Genomic DNA, 18,868 nt, shown 5'->3' on the forward strand with positions numbered 1-18,868 from the left:
GAAGTAAATGTTATTGGTCTCATATACGATTTTGTGTTTGATGTAAGCCAGATCACTTTATTTGAAGCCGAGTGTCAGCGTTTTTTTTAAAGGAAACATGTGCTATTACTCTGCAATCTCCTACAAGTTCTCATCGGTTATTAGTTAACCCCACCACCAAAAATATTCGGTTTTGGGGAAAATGTATCAAGATGTCTTGTCTTTCCAGTCAAGTATTTCCCACTTTTCATTATTTTTTTTTTGTAAGACGACGATCATGTGGAGCCCGATGAAGGATTACACAATTCTTATTGGAATGTATTTGTGAATAATTATTGAAACGTTTGTTTTAAATGTTCTTTTTAAAATAATAATAATAATATACATTTATATAGCACAAAAACTATTGCTATATATTATATTGCACTGCAAGAGCTTCCTAGGTGCTGTACATACTATTGATATAGATAGGTTTTTAATTTTAACTTGAAATTATGTAAATTTGTTGAATTCCTAATGTTGAGGGGAAGTTTGTTCTATAGTCGTGGGGCTGACATCAGAAATGATCTATCTCCTAGTGTTGCTTTAATCTTGTGTGGGGGTACTTGCAGTGGGAGTGTATCTTGTGAATAAAGACGTCAAATATGTGAGATATACTCGCGTTATTTTACCAAGCGTGTACCTACGTTGATGAGGTTTACAATAAAACGTTTGTACTTTCCACCAGCAAATATCAAAGATCACCATTTAAAGGTAATAGTAGGAGTCTTATTCAAATTAATAGCAAGGTCTATCTAAATGAGGAAGTACATTTTATAAAATATATCAAATGCCTCTAGAAACCAACTCCTTATGAATGCAAAGTGGCATCAATCATCTCACGCCACTCATTCTCGCCATTTACTTATCATAACTTGTATTCAAAGCACAAATGAAAGTAAAAGCAACTAGATCTTAATTAAGAAGAAGGACTAATGATATAGATAAGTGTCCTGGTTGTGATATGTGTGCCTTTATTATTGTGTGATTAATATTGTGACATTATCATTAAATGAAAGAGATAACAAAAATCTTACAGTTAAAGACTTCATCTCAATTAAATTAAAAATCCACAATGTCCTCAAGATACAAACTTTTAACAAACATTAAGACAAAACGCTGGAAATTTTGAGAATTGATCACAAAATGCAATCTCAAAAGAATTTACAATATTAGTAAGGATGACAATTTCGGTTTTGAAGTTATATAGACTCAAATGCATTTTCACCACAATCGATGTAATTTTTAATAATGTATTTATTTTAGTACACCCATAATTCGACAAATTCGATAACACAGAGATAATTAAATGTTCTGAGACATCATTACTTACTACTAAATATACATACATATATAAATATATACATTCACATTTTGAAACACTATGAAGCGTTTACATTACAAGATCATTTTCAGTAAAATAGCTACATACCACGCACACTAGAATTATCTTTATAATATACACTTGGTGAATGAATATAGCAAAATGCGATTCTTTCCTTACAACGTGCAAATTTTGTAATTTAAACCGAAACCTCAAATAAATAATCTGAAACTCATATTTGCAGAGGGAGTAAAAAGGAATATTGGCTTGATTTTTTATACATTTTAATTTTTTATACATTCTGGAAAAACCATTAACTACAAGGAATCAAAGGAGAAATTATTTGTTAACCTTTTTCTTCAGAAATATCATGTCCATCAAAATAAACCATAATGTATGGCATACATTTCAAATCATATCTTATTGAATAGCCGTTCGTATGCTTCAGAATCGGCTCCATTGATTTATGGAATTTATTTCTTTCAATATAATTAGAATAAAGGTAAAAAAAAGACAAGACAAAAAAAATAATTTTAATATGAATTCATTTAATTGGTATATTAAGGTACAACTAAAAAAGGTGACTAAATATACTACATGAACAGATGTAAGCCTACGAGGTTTTTTTGAGCCACCTACGAACAATATAATTCTCCAGGCTCAATATAATAAAACTGTTATTTAGGGGTCGTATAGAAGCGTGCTAGCTGTTTGTGCATTTCATTTCTTCCGTGTAACGTAAACTCATAACTGATCAAATTATGAAATTATAATTTTTATTTGCAAAAGTATTAGTATTATTATCCTACATTTTTGTACAATAGATTTCTCATGATTATCACTTACATAACATTGATATACAATAGTCGTTTACATGATACGTTCAGAGGACAAACCGATGCATCAGATGACCTGTAGTACAGATATATTTTACAATTTAGATGCTTTTTACCATTCATACGGAAGTGAACAAAATATCTGAAAACTATCATCACTGATAGGTCATAAATTGGCCCATGATACAATCTTTAAGCACTGAACAGTTATTGTATAACCGTTGCAATTTACACATCAATACAAGCGCTTGAGCCCTTTTCTTGATACATCATCGTGATCATGAACCCCTAATTTATTTTACTCACGCTTCTTCACATCATAATTGCCGCCATTTCTGAACGAGTACACGAAGGCAATGATGCTGACACCATGGGCCAAGGTAGACAAGACTAGCACAGAAAGGAGGATTGTTCCCATCGGAACGCCTGTCTGTCGGACGGAGGTGCCTGCAGTCGCATTCTTCACTTCACTCACGACGCAATTTGACGAAGAGCCATTTTCTTGAGTCACAGACACATCATCAGGTGCCGACGGCGTTTCTATCTTTGTTACATTCACGATGATGGTTTCACATCGTAGTTCGTCCGTCGAATCGTTTGGCTGTTTGAACTCGCTTTCGGAAGCGGACACGACAATATTGTAATGTCGGTGGTCTGGGAAGGCCAAATATCGGATGCCATGCACTAGAATTATTGAGGAATCTACCTCTTCGCCGCAATAGAAAACGACGTTCCCCAAACAATCACCACCGAGATTTACTAGTTCTGTTGGCATATTGCTGACAGACTGTAAATCGTAAGTGTTGTTGAACCACCATGACAAACGAATAAATTTATTTGGGGTGCAATATTCAAATTTTACTTGCTGAGTTTCAGGGCCACTATCTTGAATCATATGTCGCTCAACAGGCGGAAATGTACATGTTTTATTGCGACGTCGTCTTGTATGCGAAACTACACATTTGGCAGGAACGATTCTGTCTTCGAAAATTAACTCTGGATCTACGTAAACACTGAATTTGTTGATCAGCGTAAAACTACCCGTGATATTCGTTTCAGGAGCATAATATTCATACAAAACCTGATTGCCTGCTACAAGTTGAGCTTGATCCCCAACGTTCACCTGCAGCCATTGGCAAGACATCTGTATATTCTGACCTTCTCTGTCAACTGTTGCGGAGCAGACAGGTGGTGTAACCTCGATGGTTAAATTCAGAATTAAAACGGTGCAAATATACCGTGTCCCAACCTCGGTTATTTTCACGATGTGCGTACCAGAATCATCCTCATCAACAAACGCGATAACCAACTCGAACTCGGTGTCGGAGGATAGCTGAGATATCGTATAACGACCAGGATGGAGGGACGTATCGTCGTGAATGCACTCCAAAGTACGATCGCATTCTGCTACCCAATCCCCGTCTTTTATCCATGTAAGAGACTGAGCGATTACAAGGGCATCTTTCAAGGTGAATCGGAGTGAAATATTCCGACCGTGCTTTGCTGATATTCTTCCTTCCTGGAGACCATCACACCAAAACGGATCGACCTGGGAAAGCGTCGGATGATGTAGACCTTGCAAAACCACAAACATCCACAACCCCTTCAACAATGGAGGAAACGTAACAGAATGAACATTAACCATGCTTTTGTCATTTTACAGTCATTGCTGGTTTTCAGAAGTAATACAGGCGTGAAAGAACAACTTTTTGAAATAATACTTATGGTGACATTATAATAAAAAAAGTCTTATTACACAGGGAAGATCCGGTGCATTCATAATTCATTCCATGAGATCGATATTGGGAACCGAAAGAAGTAATGCATATGACATGTATGATAGGTTGTTCATAGAAACTAATTGTAGAGTCAACGATTATTTTTAGGAAAATCCAACAACTGAAACTGCTTTTCAGCTGATGTCAAAAGGGGGTGGTTTGCCCTTTTTTTCGCTTTTGCAACCTAAAACCTTGCATGATTAAACTTTAAACGTTAACAGACGCAGAGTTAGAAATGTATAAATGAAAAATCCGTATGACGTATGTTTATATTTGATCTGATGTTTTCTCTTTTGAACCGTCTGAAATTATGACATATATATTTATATATCATTTCAAACATTTTAACAATTGATAACTAATGGATGAGAGAATTTATTTAATGACGTTGTAGGAGAAAAATAAATCCTCATTATAAAGTACTCGAGTAATATAAAAGATATTCTTACAACATTGAACATTTTTACTTCATTATTCAAGTCGATTGACCCGAGTTTAAAAAAAGCAAATTATATATTCGTGTATAGGATGAGGCTCTTTTTTTCATCTGATATAATGCTTTTTTGGTGAATTTGTAATGTCAGGAGGGGAGATAACAAGATTTGAATTTTGACCGCTGGTGGCGTATTGCTAATTTGCCTCGTCGTTGGAAGTGTTGCACAGAGTTGTATTTTATTTCGTTTTATTTTCGTAATCCAAGCCGATGACGTAAGTAGAATTACTTGTTATCTTCAAATGTATTAGTTATATCGTCTTTTAAGTCAAGTGACATGATGAAATGGATTGTTTAAGTAGCAAAATTGATGAGTCAACGTTATGGCATGATTGTGTTGTCACAGGAAAGGTTGCATACGTGTACACATAAACGTTACGTTATGTAATGTACTGTACGTATCGTGCATTGGCAACATGAATGAGGCGCCTTCGGGCATGTCGGGCACGCGATGAATTGTAATTAACATACGAAAAAGAGGTAAACGAGACACCGTTGTTTTTGAAGATGCATGATGTATTTAGTTTACTTTGGCAATTATGAAGTTTTGGTGACCCCCCAAAAAATATTTAGGGTACCAATACTGCATGACCAATATACTGTACTTGATATGACCTTGACTAAAATAAATATTGGATAGAACATGTAGGCCTTAACTTCGTATAAGCACAAATATCCTACCAACAGAAAATCAATTAAGTGGCCATCACTCTCACCATGCTCACAAAATACTGGTCATGCCGGCAGTGATTCGCTCTTGTGAAGATTGTATTTTGTGCAGACAGTCGATTGGATGAGGGGGAGGGGGATTCCACTTTAGTCATGCAGTATCAATAATTTGATCAACTTCATGCACAAAAATGACAAGAAAAACATAGTTTCCCGGATGTATAAAGTTATTTTCGCAAAAAAAAAAAAGTGACGCCCTTCAAAATTTTGTATTTTCTTCTGTGGAATCATCTTATTTGTGCTGTTTTGAAAGGTACATATTTACTTACGTGTCTAATCCATTCTACTTTTAAGAAGTTAATATTTCGGAATTAATATATCTATATCGTGTTTTTTTTTATGCATTTGCTCGCTCTTAGTTCCGAGGAAATACCATGCTGCAATTTTTGGTCCCATTTTTGCAAGTTTCTGCTTATGCACTTCAAAACTAATTTTTGGTTTGGTTTGAAATGGCTGTGAAAGGACAACACTCAATTTGTTCATTGCCCTGATATGTTTTATGGGTGAAATGTGGATAACGCTGTGAATAAACCGAAACCAAAAAGACGAAAACGTAATAGTGTAATTCTTCTACAGTTCCAAGGCCGAGTTAAAAGGGGACCTCTTGATTTTTTTTATGACAAGTAAAAAAAGAAAAAAGACAAGCGATCAAAGAATCTGATTTGTTGATCATTTTGTTCTATGGCCATGTCAATATCCGGATTTTGATTAAAAAATATAGTAGGTAAAGTACCGAATACAGATTCTGCCTGAATTATTGTTTAAATGTATCTATTTTTTTATTATTTATTATTATTTATTTATTGTTTATTAATTTAAGTTTATCGATTAAATACTAAATAAAATTTCTCCCTGTTTTATTCCCATGCTTAAATACAACAATCTAAAGAGTTGAATAATTGAATAAATACCAGAATAATTTTGAGTTGAGTAAATGTGCGATAAGACGTAGTTGCAGTCCCAAGGGGGGGGGTAGCTGGTCCCTTTATCTTTTTTTTGCTTGCCTGTCAATTTTTGTTTGAAGAACGTTCCCTTCCCTTCGATCTGGTGAATCCTGGTCCTGGGTTCGTCTCTGATAGGAGATACACATCATATGTTTGCTTTGACTGATCTGATTTTATGGTGACGTGACATTGATGTTACTTTTAGATAAATCATTTAAATAATTAGAGAAGTGAACACATTATTGAATTTAGATAATGTTTGATTGAACCAAGATGTGGACTCTTACTTTAATGGAAGTCTCCTAGGAGTTCGATATAACGAATAAAATGAGCAATCTTTGCTCGATTTATGATCAAAGTGCACGGTGCAGTAATTATTTTGATTAAAAGACATTGTCCCGCCTCTTTGCATATAAACAGATGATATACATACAGAAAAAACATAAACGCTTGAATGCAAACTCTGAGGTACACTCACGTAATAAAGTTGAGCAATAATTTCGAGAGAAAATTTTAGAAATAATGGTTAATTGTAAGCATTTATATAGAATGTTGATCTGTTTAGTTGGGGGTAGACTTTAATATACGTTCCCTAAAAATCACAAACACAAATAAACACGTGTACGCACTGTATTGGTTTTACTTTGAAAACGACCTGAATGCAAACCTGAATGAATTCGCACATAATTATTTCCATTGATAGATACGAAAGCGTGCATGTTAATTTGATCACTTTCTGTTCGGAGTCATTACCACAACTGGAAGTTACATTTAAGGCAATATTTACACAAAATTAGCTGTTGCCTCACATTTTTGAGTGACTCGATGTATTCATATACAATGCACTATTAGAATAATCAGCAGGGTTTGTGATATTACTCTTTACCGTCTCAGAATTTCGTACGTGGGAAAGGTGTCGGCAAAATGCGTCCCGAGGTACCTTTGGATGATCATAATCGGACTCTTGAGTGACGATTATTTTGGCTTTTCGGCTCACATCTGGTTTGGCGTAAAGCTTATCCAAATTTACTGACAAATCCTTGCTCCTTTTAATTCGTTTTGAAGATAACGCAGAAGCTTTCTTGCACCTGAGACGAGGACAATCCGATTTTTTATCACTTGAGTTATCTGACGAAGGAATGGACATCTTCTTTGATATCCGCGCGTCTGGAATATCTTCGATCTCATCCAAAGAACAGTATGCCCTGTCTTGAAATGATCCGCTGGAATCGACAATGGACATGGCGGAGGGTCGTGCGCCTCCGTGATAAGTGCTATCTGCAGTGGCCTTTGAAGAACCTCCTATCCTGGGTAGGTGCTTCTTAAAGGACAGATCGTTCATCTCGGTATGATCAATGCACCTGGTGTCTGATACTTCTGAGTCGTCTTGTACGAAGCTCTGAATTCCAGAGTGGCTACCCTGACAAGTTTGTAAGGCAGCCCGACCCGTTATATGATCATCATTGACCGATGCATCAGGTGGAACATTTCTCCTTGGTTGAAAGCTTGCGCGGGAACAGATTGATAGTCCAACGTCTGTATTGACTCCGTCGCCTACTGGCCTTGTATTCATTTCAAAAGAAGAGTGCCTTTGTTTCCCATGACGCCGGTAAAAAATATGAATGACATTGATGCACAAACACACAGCTAACAAAAAAGCTATTATCGATACAATGGTTAACACAAGTTTTGATCCGATTGTATTTTCACTTATTTTCATTGATGTTTCTGTTGAAAGCATAGTCCTTTTTAAAACAACTTGGGGTGTAATTGTCCCGCCTAAATTCTTTAAATGGGACGAATTTGTGTTCACATTCACAAGTAAATTTAAACATGGCATTTCGTCAGTTGAGTCATTGATCAGAATTATGTCTGAGATCGTCGAGACAGCAGTGTCAAAAGTCCCGATGCTATATAGAATTATTAAGTTCAGTTCAATTTGCTCCTCACCGCAAATGAATATTGTTTGACCAGTTATAGATATTCTTTCTTGGAAATTGATTGGTATGAAATCTCTATCCTTTTTGTACCACCACGTCGAACTGTGGTTGTTGTTGTTAGAGCAACATTCAAATGTTACATTCTCAATATTGTCATCTTGAATCGTGTGCCTTGCTACATACGGGAACTTGCAAGTACTCTTGCCATTATAAAAAAAAGTGACACAACTTCCAGGCACAGATCTTTTATCAAAAATATATCTAGGATCAACGTTGACAATGACTTTGTTGGTGAAATTCAGTCGTTTTTCTGTATTCAGACTCTCATGTTCATAAAGCACATGGTTTTCTTCATCTAAAATGTGTGCTTTCTCTACATCCTTGCCCTGCACCCACTGGCAAGTCATCTGTACCTTCTGAGTTTTCTTGTTGTATAGGGCTAAACATGTTGGTTCTAAAGATTCAACAATTATATTCATTATCAAAAGTCTGCAGATAATTCGTGTTAGTCCACCGTATACTTCCTGAATATCAATGATATGTGTTCCCGTATCATTTGCCTCAATGAAGTCATTGAATAGTTTGAAACTGTCATTTGTTTCTTTTATCAAACCATAACGACCCACATCAAAAGAAAGGTTTCCACCTGCTTTTTCAAGAGAAGCATTGTATCGTTTTAATGTAGTCTCTCCTTTCGTCCACACAAGTGACTGAGTTCCGAGGAGTGGATTCCATAAATGTAAACGCAAAGAAAAGTTTCGTCCCTTTACCAAGTGAAAATATTTTACTGGTGGTCTAAATTCAGAGCATCCAATTATGTTATCCTCACAAAACGTGAATTTGTAAAATGTTGTCGAAATGAGAAAAAGAATAATTGCCTTTGAAAAGACGAGCCAGCCTGTCCAATGCATCGTTGAAAGTTTTTTGTGAACTAAATTGTTATTTGAGTGCGACGTCGATAATGAGTAGTTAGCACGATATAAACTGAAATAAAGACATGAGAACGATATGAGATGAGTAGCAACTAATATACATTCTATCGGTTTACAACAGCGTCATGAAAATAACTTGGTATTCTGTGATTGGTTATCGGCGATTATAAAGAAGAAAATTTACAATTTGATTGGTTGTTACCGCCATAGGTAATAATTGGTAAAAGCACTTGAACAAAATGGAGCCGGGTTTCGACGCTGAAATCTGTTTCGGCTTTATTGCTCCCTCTTCTTAACAATAATACCATACTCTTTTATTTCAAAACTACAGTCTTTTTAATGTTTAGTATGACTGTGTGGAAAGATAGTATGTCCTCCCAGCATACATATAAAATAAAAGGTGATCATATTAATTACTTGTTGTAAGATCCCTGCGGTGATGAAAACACTTTAATGTTTAAAACCGACAATTCGTTGGTATACCTAATAAATTTTCAACAGAAAATCAACAACAAAAGACATCTACCCCATCATCTTACTTTTTGCGTTTTAGTTAACATATGCATGATCCTGGAACAATGTTAATGATAACACGAGGGAATACGACAATAAATAGTTATTTAGGACATTTTAAAATTTCATATCACATGCCAATACCATGAATATTGAACCTCATAACTATTCAGACAAAACACAAACCTATCGTCATGCTAGTCTACTATCAACCATGGTGATAATGCGATTATTACAATGTGAATTTTAAATACCTCCAAAATGGCTCGAAGTCAGGAAATAAAAATGTACTTGCACTTATTTTCCCCCAAATGAGGAAACATAAAATACATTTTTACATATTCTAGGTATTGTTAAGTAGGGTATGTCATATAAAAAGACACTAGTCAAGAGACATGCAATATAGGCGAGGAGTAATACACAAGAATCGCAAATACTTCATACCACCGTGTTTATAATGTTTGTACCACACTATGTGATTCGTTACGATCCAAATGTGGTAACATATAATATGGATATTCCAACTAATAAAATATTACGGATCAGAGTTCAGAATAGTGGTAGGACTACTGAAATCGAAATTCAGTCCAGTTAGAGCCTCCCTAAATTAATAAAAACAAATTCAATTCCAAATTGTAATGACGTCATCATTGGCTGCGACTTGAAGCAGCTTTGGACTTTTCTCCGACCGCACGGCTTGCCGCAAAGTAAAAATATGATTTAAGTTCTCCTAACAATATGCCAAACTTTAAATAAGATAATTTCACTTCTTGGAACTTTCAGATTTAATGCAAAATGCGATTTCTTGAAAAATCACTTCGCACCAGATCGCATAGTGTGAGACAGGCTTAAAGTAAAACATTTTATTTTGCACGACAGACATGACAGAGACGACCCTCAACTTTCTATAATGGCAAGAAAATTGCCTTCACGAAACGCATTAAAGACATTCTTAGATTTAGTAGAGAACGTATACACCAGATCATGCATTATTGCAAATTAGTTAACTACAGAAAAAAATATTACATGGAATAGAGCGAACATTAGTTCTGTAGTCATATCCGATCGTCACTGACATTGGCCGCCAGAAAAATTAGTTTCAAAGATCGGAAATATTTGCACTGTTAGAAAAGATAGGGCTATCAGAAAGAACGGCTGGGTCTACATCATTGTCTGTAAAATGATCCATATGACTCGTTGCTGATCTACCAATGTCAAAGTTCTCGTTTTCCAATCGTTCATGTTGCTTGGCGAGATCTTGGGCTTGTTGTACTTATACAGCACAGTGGTGGATCTCCCACGGCTTTTGACTTTTATCAGGTTTGGAATAGGGAGCTTCAACGTCGACCCTGTGGCTGACTGACGAATTGTGCTTCCCACTCACCAAGTCTTCATCATCTAGATGTTCATCTCTCACATCTTGCCATGTCGGTCATGGTGCTTGGCCACACCAGCAGCTTCTCGGTGGCTGATCTTCCTCGTCTTTTGGCTCATATCAGGTTTGGCATAAAGAGCTTCGACCTCGACCTTGTGGCTGACTGACGAATCATGTTTCCCATTTAACCAGCCCTCATCATCTGGATCAGCACTTACATCAAGGTCATGGGGTTTGGTCACACAATGGGCTGCTGCGGAGTGTTGGACACTCCTCGTCTTTCGGCTCATATCAGGTTTTGCGTACAGAGCTTCGACGTCGACCGCAGCGTTGACTGAAAGATCCTGTTCCCATTTACCTGGACGTCATGTACGTTATTTCCTTTGCCATGCTGCTTGGCCATACCCCCAATGGTAGCTGTAGTAGTGGGATGTATCCACCTTGTCTTTCGGCTCAAATCAGGTTTAGCGTAAAGAGCATTCAGGTCTACCACTGGTAAGACTGATGACTCCTCCTGCACATCATCTTCATTAACGAGGCGTGGACCCCAACCGTTCTTTGGGGCCAAATCTTCAATAATATCATCCAAAGAACAATATGTATTTTCTAAAGACGGTCGAGAACTCGAAAGACTTAGGTCATGACTGAAATTACCCGACTGTAAGCGACCAAGATGTGGATCTGATTCTTCTTCTAATGGCTGTCTCAAGACAACCTCATTGGATAGAGAACCTTCATCAGGTGGAACTGACTGGGTTGGAATATTGGTCATTTCACTCATATCTCTATCATAATTTCCTGCCCCAACAGAATCCCGTTGTAGACTATTTGAGTGATATCTTTTTCGATTTGAGTAGTATATATACAATTTCGTACAGCATACTCCAATGATTATTCCGAGTGTTGATGCTACTCCCACGGTCATGTATATGCTACTTTCTGTTGTACTGTCATCGATTTCTCCAGACGTTGCTATGTCGGTAAACTGATCATTTGGCTGATATATAGTAGAATTGTGATCATTTGCAAAAGTTGTTGGTACCTCGAATGTCAGGGAAAAGTTTATACATCGCCGATTTTGTACCGAATCTTCGTGAGTTTGCGCGCCTTTGCGAGATTCCACGAGAAAAGAAATATTAATTGATAGGTAGCCTTGTACATAGACATTGTCTATGTTATGCACGATGAAACGCGAGTATTCATCCTTCACTCCATGCAAGAGCATTATTTGATGGACGTTAGACAATGTAAAAGTTGCTCTTTGTTCAAGAGGAAACAATTGACTATCAACTCTGTACACCCATGCATAGGAATTATTTTCCGTTTGGATGCAACTCTCCAATACATGGGGCTGGGACTCTTCTGTCTCAAGCTTATGTTGCATAACTCGTGGAAAATGACACGTTTTATTTACGTTTCTCTTTTTATGAAAGGTTACACATTTGTAAGTTGATTCCTTTACAATCAATAAGTTTTCGATCGTCGAACAAACGCCAAATCGGTTTACTACCCGAAATTTGTTAATAATCTCATTCGTAGATACTACACTTTCCCCTCTCACAATTTCTGCATAGTCTCCTTCATCAACATGGATCCAGCGACAAGTCAGTTCCACCTTACCTTCTATTCTGTCAAGAAGAGCATTACAAGTCGGTCCGGTATCATCAACCATCAACTTTACAGTTAAAGCAACACAAACAAAATTTGTTCCATTGTAAATTGATAAAGAGTGTGTCCCTTTGTCACTTTTTTGCACGCGTTCGACCTTTAAAGCAAAGGTGATGTTTTCTAATCCTTATTCTACTTTGTAAATGCCAATATGCATATTGTGTCGAAAATCGTAGCTGGAAAAGTTGCATAATTCGGTAATTTCAGTAACTCGTGTCCAATGGAGACGGTAACTGTATATCTTTTCCAATGGCTTTCCTAGTTGGAATTTAAGTGATATATTTTGATCAATTATTCCATGGAAATTATCATAACGCTTGGATGCACAAATAGTGTTTGATGAAGAAGATTGTTGGTAGAACACCAACAGTCTGAGAGTCAGTCCAAAGAGGAATAGCTTCATTTTCGAGATGAATACATATATTGAGGAGAGTAAAAGATGAATTTATTTAGTCAAGAAGGAGTCAGTCAAGAACTCAGCAGCGTCATTTTGTTAGCAGGGAAACACATTGCGATCCTCACAATATTCAGCAATTTCATATATAAATACATGACCATCAAGTAAACTGATCATTATAGAACTTATTTAAGAAGGATAATCTCTTTCCACCAAGCTTATTAACCTGACCATGCACTCACAACTCGACAAATTCTAGTGGTGTGGTGATTCCGTAGTGATCACCAAATATGATTTTCTAACAGCTGTGATTTTAGAAGAATGACTTAGCTGGAACATGATTTATTTTGAAAGTCCAATCAAAATAAGTAAAATCGGCCTATTTAAAAAAAAATAGATTTAGATTCTACATGCTGTCTCGATTCCTCAATAAATAGAGCAGTATCAGAACAGAGAAGGAGAAAATGCTTTCGGTTGTGATGCCTTATTTTGGACCTTACTTGTTTCCGTGTTTCATTTAGGTTAAATATCGAACTATATCCGTATTAAGTCAGGCTCGTAAGAGCATGGACCTATTACATGGTAAGAGTATTGAGAGGTTGTCGGAAGGTCGTGTTTATGGTCCATTGATCGTATGTCTCTTTTTCATTTCCATGTTACTTATTCATTTATTTAGTACTACGTTTATTTATTTTTCATTTAGACATCTTATTTAATTTAAATTTTTAATTTCTTCTCTTATTGTGGAGGCGGTGGGACATTTCGTGTAAGCATATAACTGACGAAGACTGCACGACCACTGCATGATTCTTCACCCAGCCTCTATAATAATAAAATAATAATAAAAATTTCCAGGAATACGAAAGTATTGAGCGAGACCACGAAACATGTTCACTTTGTCTCCAATGAGTTAACACATATTCTTCTGCATTGCCTGTTTAACCCCTTTATCTTTGCTTAGTTTTGAAATGATTTTCAACAGATAACGGGACAAGGAAACGTAATAATACTATCTATACCTCATTTACCGAAATTAATTTATTTCTTCAAATATGATTAAATATGTGAAATTATTTCTTACTGCTTACGATTGATACAGAACAAGAACTAACAGAGAATGTGTATGTGTGGTTGTGCGCGACCGTGTTTATGTGTGTGATGGAGAGAAATAAAATGGAAGATTATGTTGTATCTGATTATCTGATGGTAAATTTTCAGGGCTGTTGTTCCAAATGATACGTTATCCACTTTTTTCAAGTCCATCTACCATCAAAATCAACGATAATCTTCATCACCATTTTTATCATCATCATCTATTCACTTTAATCATCATTATCGTTAATGCCTTGATAATAAACACACTAATCATCATTACCACAATCGCAACATCCTCACAACATGACGATAATTATCAATATAACCATCATTCTATAATCTCCACAAACTCACCACCACCACCTCTATTACAAACTTTGTCATAATTGCAATCGTATTTTATCATGGTAACCATAATTACGATAATTGTCACTATTTATATAATCAGTATACTGCCAATATTATCATATTCGCCATTATCGTCAAAATCGCCATCACCATCTGACCATCACCATAATCATCACCATCATCATTATCATCACCATGACCATCATGATCATGATCATCATCACCATCATGATCATCATCAACATCATCATCACCATCATCATCATGTTCTCCATCACCATCATCACTATCATCATTATCACCATCACCATCACCGTCATCGTCATCATCATCATCACCATCATCACCATCGTCATCACGATCTCCAGCATCTTCACCATCATCATCATCATCACCACCATCACCATCATCACCATCATCATGATCATGATTTTTCCCTCAAATGTATATTCCTTCAAGTCGTTCATCCTGGTGGGTGTTTCATATTAAAGCTGTTCGTAAGTTACGACTGCCTTTACGACCGACTGGTATCCTTTATTGTGCATGGTAAATAATGCAAACCGGATTTTCATTAGTCTTGATTTAGTTTCAAAGACAGGTTAACCAATCGTTCGTAAAGTTGCTCGGAAGTTACGAAAAGCTTAATGACACACCCGTCTGGACCACCTTGAGTAAAAGCTACAAAATATGATTCTGCTATTCAATGATATTTTCCATTAAATCCTTTATTTTGATTCCCTGTTCAGCATTTGACCATGGTAGTTACTATCGGATATAAAATTTACCGTTACTTTTACGCAACGGGGCCCAGGACCTAAAGAAAGCGACACTGCTAGAGCATGAGCATGTTAAAGCAACATTAGAATAGCTCTAGCTTGATAAGCATTGTACAAATTGTGAAAATGTAACCTCTCTCGTTTCCAAACACTTTTCCAACTGCCCTTTGCTGAAAAGATCCCAAAATAGTAATTATTTAACTTTCTGCATAATACTAGGAGAAAATGATTCTCAATGAAACAATAAAACGGAAGAGATAGCAAATAATCAGACTGGGAGAAAGTTCGATGTCAAATTCAATTAAAATTTATTAGTTTTTTTGTGTTTGTGTTTAGGAATTTTTTTTGTGAAGTGATAAAACATTCAATTTTAAAAATGGTGCACGCCAGTGCGCATATATTTTTTGGGAATGAGAGCGCTGTTAAAAAACACAAAGTCAATCAACAACAACAACAACAACACTCTTAGTGGTGGCCACTTGTTGGTAACTGTTGCCATTTAAAGAATAATCTATAAGCGGAACAGTTTCACAAGCGGAACAAGTTCATTAAAGTATTTAGCAAAAGAAGACACATATTCACCAACTTTATATGGAGCATTGGAAATATAGAATCTATAATTATGATTATTATAATGATAAATTGAGGATCTCAATTAATGCGAACATGCGTATGCGTATTAGAATAAAAGCTTAGGTCAATATCCATTGTGCCACTGTGGCAAGAAACCACATTCAGTCTACGGATATTACTGCCTTTATATTTCGATATACATTTAGGCCTACTAATATGCAGGCTCCAAAATAATAAATAATATACATTCGAACCTCTGGGCCAAGGATTTTCAGAGAATCTGTACATTTGTTCTAACATATATCCATTATCTTTTTTATACAATCATTCAAAATCACTGTAACATTACATTACTACATTAAAGTAATCGACGAAATATCCCTCGAAACGACGATCCTTAAAACCGTTGATAAGTCTCGCAAAATGTAAAGCAGAACTTATGCAATCAATGTGATCACAATGACAATCTTCACCACCCCCACACCCTCAAACACTCTCACACTCAAGATCATGATAACTGACCAAATTTTCCTCGAAAAAATATTATTCAAACTCTTGATAAACCCAGTTCGAAGCAAATGAACTCTCACTTTAAGTACCACCAAACACACATTCACACCCACACACACATCCTCACACACACTCACACACACACACCTCATACACGCTCACCCTGAGTGCAGTTTAATGTTGTGCTTACTTTATACATCATCTTCCTTATTTGTACGTGAAACTGGTGCACTGGTGACTTTTTTCTGAAGCCAGATAAGTTATGTATTACAGTATAAATAACTCCAAAACCACTTGACATTAATTTGAAAAAGTTAGTTTTCTTACATATTGCTATTCTTAGTGAGATACATTCTTATGATTATACACATGTACATTGATAATGCATTAACAGATCGTATTCAATGGCAAAAATTGGAGAAAACAGTAATAGATCGTGACATCATCTCACTTTAATTTACATTGTATTTATCATTAGGTTACATTACATTTCGATAATTATCTGAAACTATTTTCATTTATTGTGAATATGTTTTCACATTTATACAGTCAACCTTTCAGGCTCCATTTCATAGAATATTTGGGGTTGACCAAGCAAAATCAAACTACGTTTATATCATACTCCTTCATCATACGCATACAGTGAAGAAAAACTATGCTGGTCTTCCCGCGGAAAACACTGGTGCCGCCCCTGCCAACATGGTATGAATGAATGAAGTACATTTATTTCCAACGATAAAAACTTCAATACATTTTGTTAACTTAAAACAAACAATGGAGGTAGCAACTCAGAAAGCACAGCTTGTGATGAGTGCACTGTGACATAAACAATAAATACATAGTACATGAAAAAACTTATTTAAACAGAGTACAATACAAAACAAGGGGAAAATAAATGGGGGGGGGGGCAGGGCAACTTTATATAAAATACTAGTATGTCATTTGAAAAAAGAAAATAAATCGTCAAACCAATCATCCCACAACTAAAACTATAAAGCAAATCACGAAATTTAGCGACCAGACGTAAGATTTTTTTCTTAGGTTTTGTCTTAAAGTTATATGTATTTAAAGTTGGTGCATTTCTGATGTCTGTAGGTAAATTGTTCCACTTTTTTGACCTATAAAACGAATATTATGTTGATAAGAACAGGTCCTGTGTCTTGGCAAATGAATTAATGAAGAGGAGCGTGTATTGTATTGATATGAATTCTGATTTGAAAACATGAATATTGTTAAATGACCAAGAAGATGCTTTGTTCAGTACAAAAGTAATTGAAGAGTGTTTCTGTGCTTCGATCTATATTAACATGCTAATCACCAGATGTTCCAAGTCCCTTTGTCTCCCCCCTTTTATAGAGAATACTGTGCTCTACATAGCGTACCACAAACCATTTAATGAAAGGCCATAGACATGTATATCTTAATCAAATATCATTCGATTGGAACCTTCAGGTTCTTTATCAATTTATCTACAAATTGTTATATTCGTCAGAAATAGTTAAAGTTATTCGTCCAAGACTGCTGGAAAGTTATCATACCTTTAATCATGTCAATAATTGATGTAGAGTTCCTCACCATTCGCCACTTCATCAGTTGGATTTGCAATCGTGTTTCCATAAAAGTCTGTATGATTATGATGAATCGCGTTAGAAGCTATATCGTGTCTCCTGACAAAATGGCCTTCTTTGGATGTGGAGTCGGGGTCATCACGACTGAGAGGTGGTCCTGGTGGCCTAGGGTCATCGTACTCTGACCCAAAAGCTGCCATTCTATTCGTCTTTTTGCTCATATCTGGTTTTGAGTACAAGCATGACAAAGCATCCACATTTGCTTCTACTTCTGAGATTCCTTTTACCGGCGCAGTTGATGCACTATGCTGCAGTCTGCTTGATTTAGAAAATGTCACTGCATTTAAGTGATCTTTTGATGGTGATGTGGCATGTTGGAAAAATGGTGCATTTGGAAGTAATTGTTCCTTCAAATTATCTTTAGTAGTGCCTTTGACATCATCCACTGAGCAATATTCAGTGCCTGGGCATATTGGAAAGCCATGGCTGCCAGGATTTGTGATAAGAGCAGATTTCTTGATTTCGACAGCACCCGAGTTATTTCTAGCACTTGTTGCGCTGTTAGTTGGTCGATGATCAGAGCAGCTGCCTCTAGGTTCCCCTTGCTTGTGCACAAGTGCCGCATCTTGACGAAATGAATTAGGCGCATTTGCGTCTCGGTTATGCTGCAGAATTGGAACTTCAGGATGAGGGTCTCTTCGATTGCCAGTGTCGGGATACCGTTGGTCGGTTAGCAACTCTGAATTCCCAATATCTTCAGACTGCCGATTGGTGTCTCCGATTGCTGCTGTGGGATTTATCTCCAACACTCCTTTGTCTGATTCTTGAAAACGGAAACGACATGTTCTTAAAACAACATAATAACAGTTGGCAAAGCCAGTTGCAAGACAAAATGTGATAGAAAGAGCTAATAAACTCCAAATCCAATTTGTTGTGGTATAACTTTCAATTCTTAAAATGTTTTCCATTGTAACCATTTCCATGGTTTCAGTTGTGCATTCGGTATTATTCTCTTCCACTGGAATCACGTCGTCTATTATTTTGTATTCAA

The 18,868-nt window shown here is 36.2% G+C and overlaps 1 protein-coding gene across 2 annotated transcripts in view; it reads left to right on the forward strand.

Moving 5' to 3' along the window:
• Window positions 1-4,574: 4,574 nt before the first annotated feature.
• The window catches only part of LOC129258983 (xaa-Pro aminopeptidase 1-like), a 115,851-nt gene continuing 101,557 nt past the window's right edge, over window positions 4,575-18,868 (forward strand). For both annotated transcript variants that reach the window (XM_054897250.2, XM_054897249.2), the window contains exon 1: window positions 4,575-4,664. The gene's annotated coding sequence lies outside the window, so the exon portion shown is untranslated. The remainder of the gene's footprint in view (window positions 4,665-18,868) is intronic.

Source organism: Lytechinus pictus, chromosome 4 (genome assembly GCF_037042905.1).
Source record: "Lytechinus pictus isolate F3 Inbred chromosome 4, Lp3.0, whole genome shotgun sequence".
NCBI classification, from domain to species: domain Eukaryota; kingdom Metazoa; phylum Echinodermata; class Echinoidea; order Temnopleuroida; family Toxopneustidae; genus Lytechinus; species Lytechinus pictus.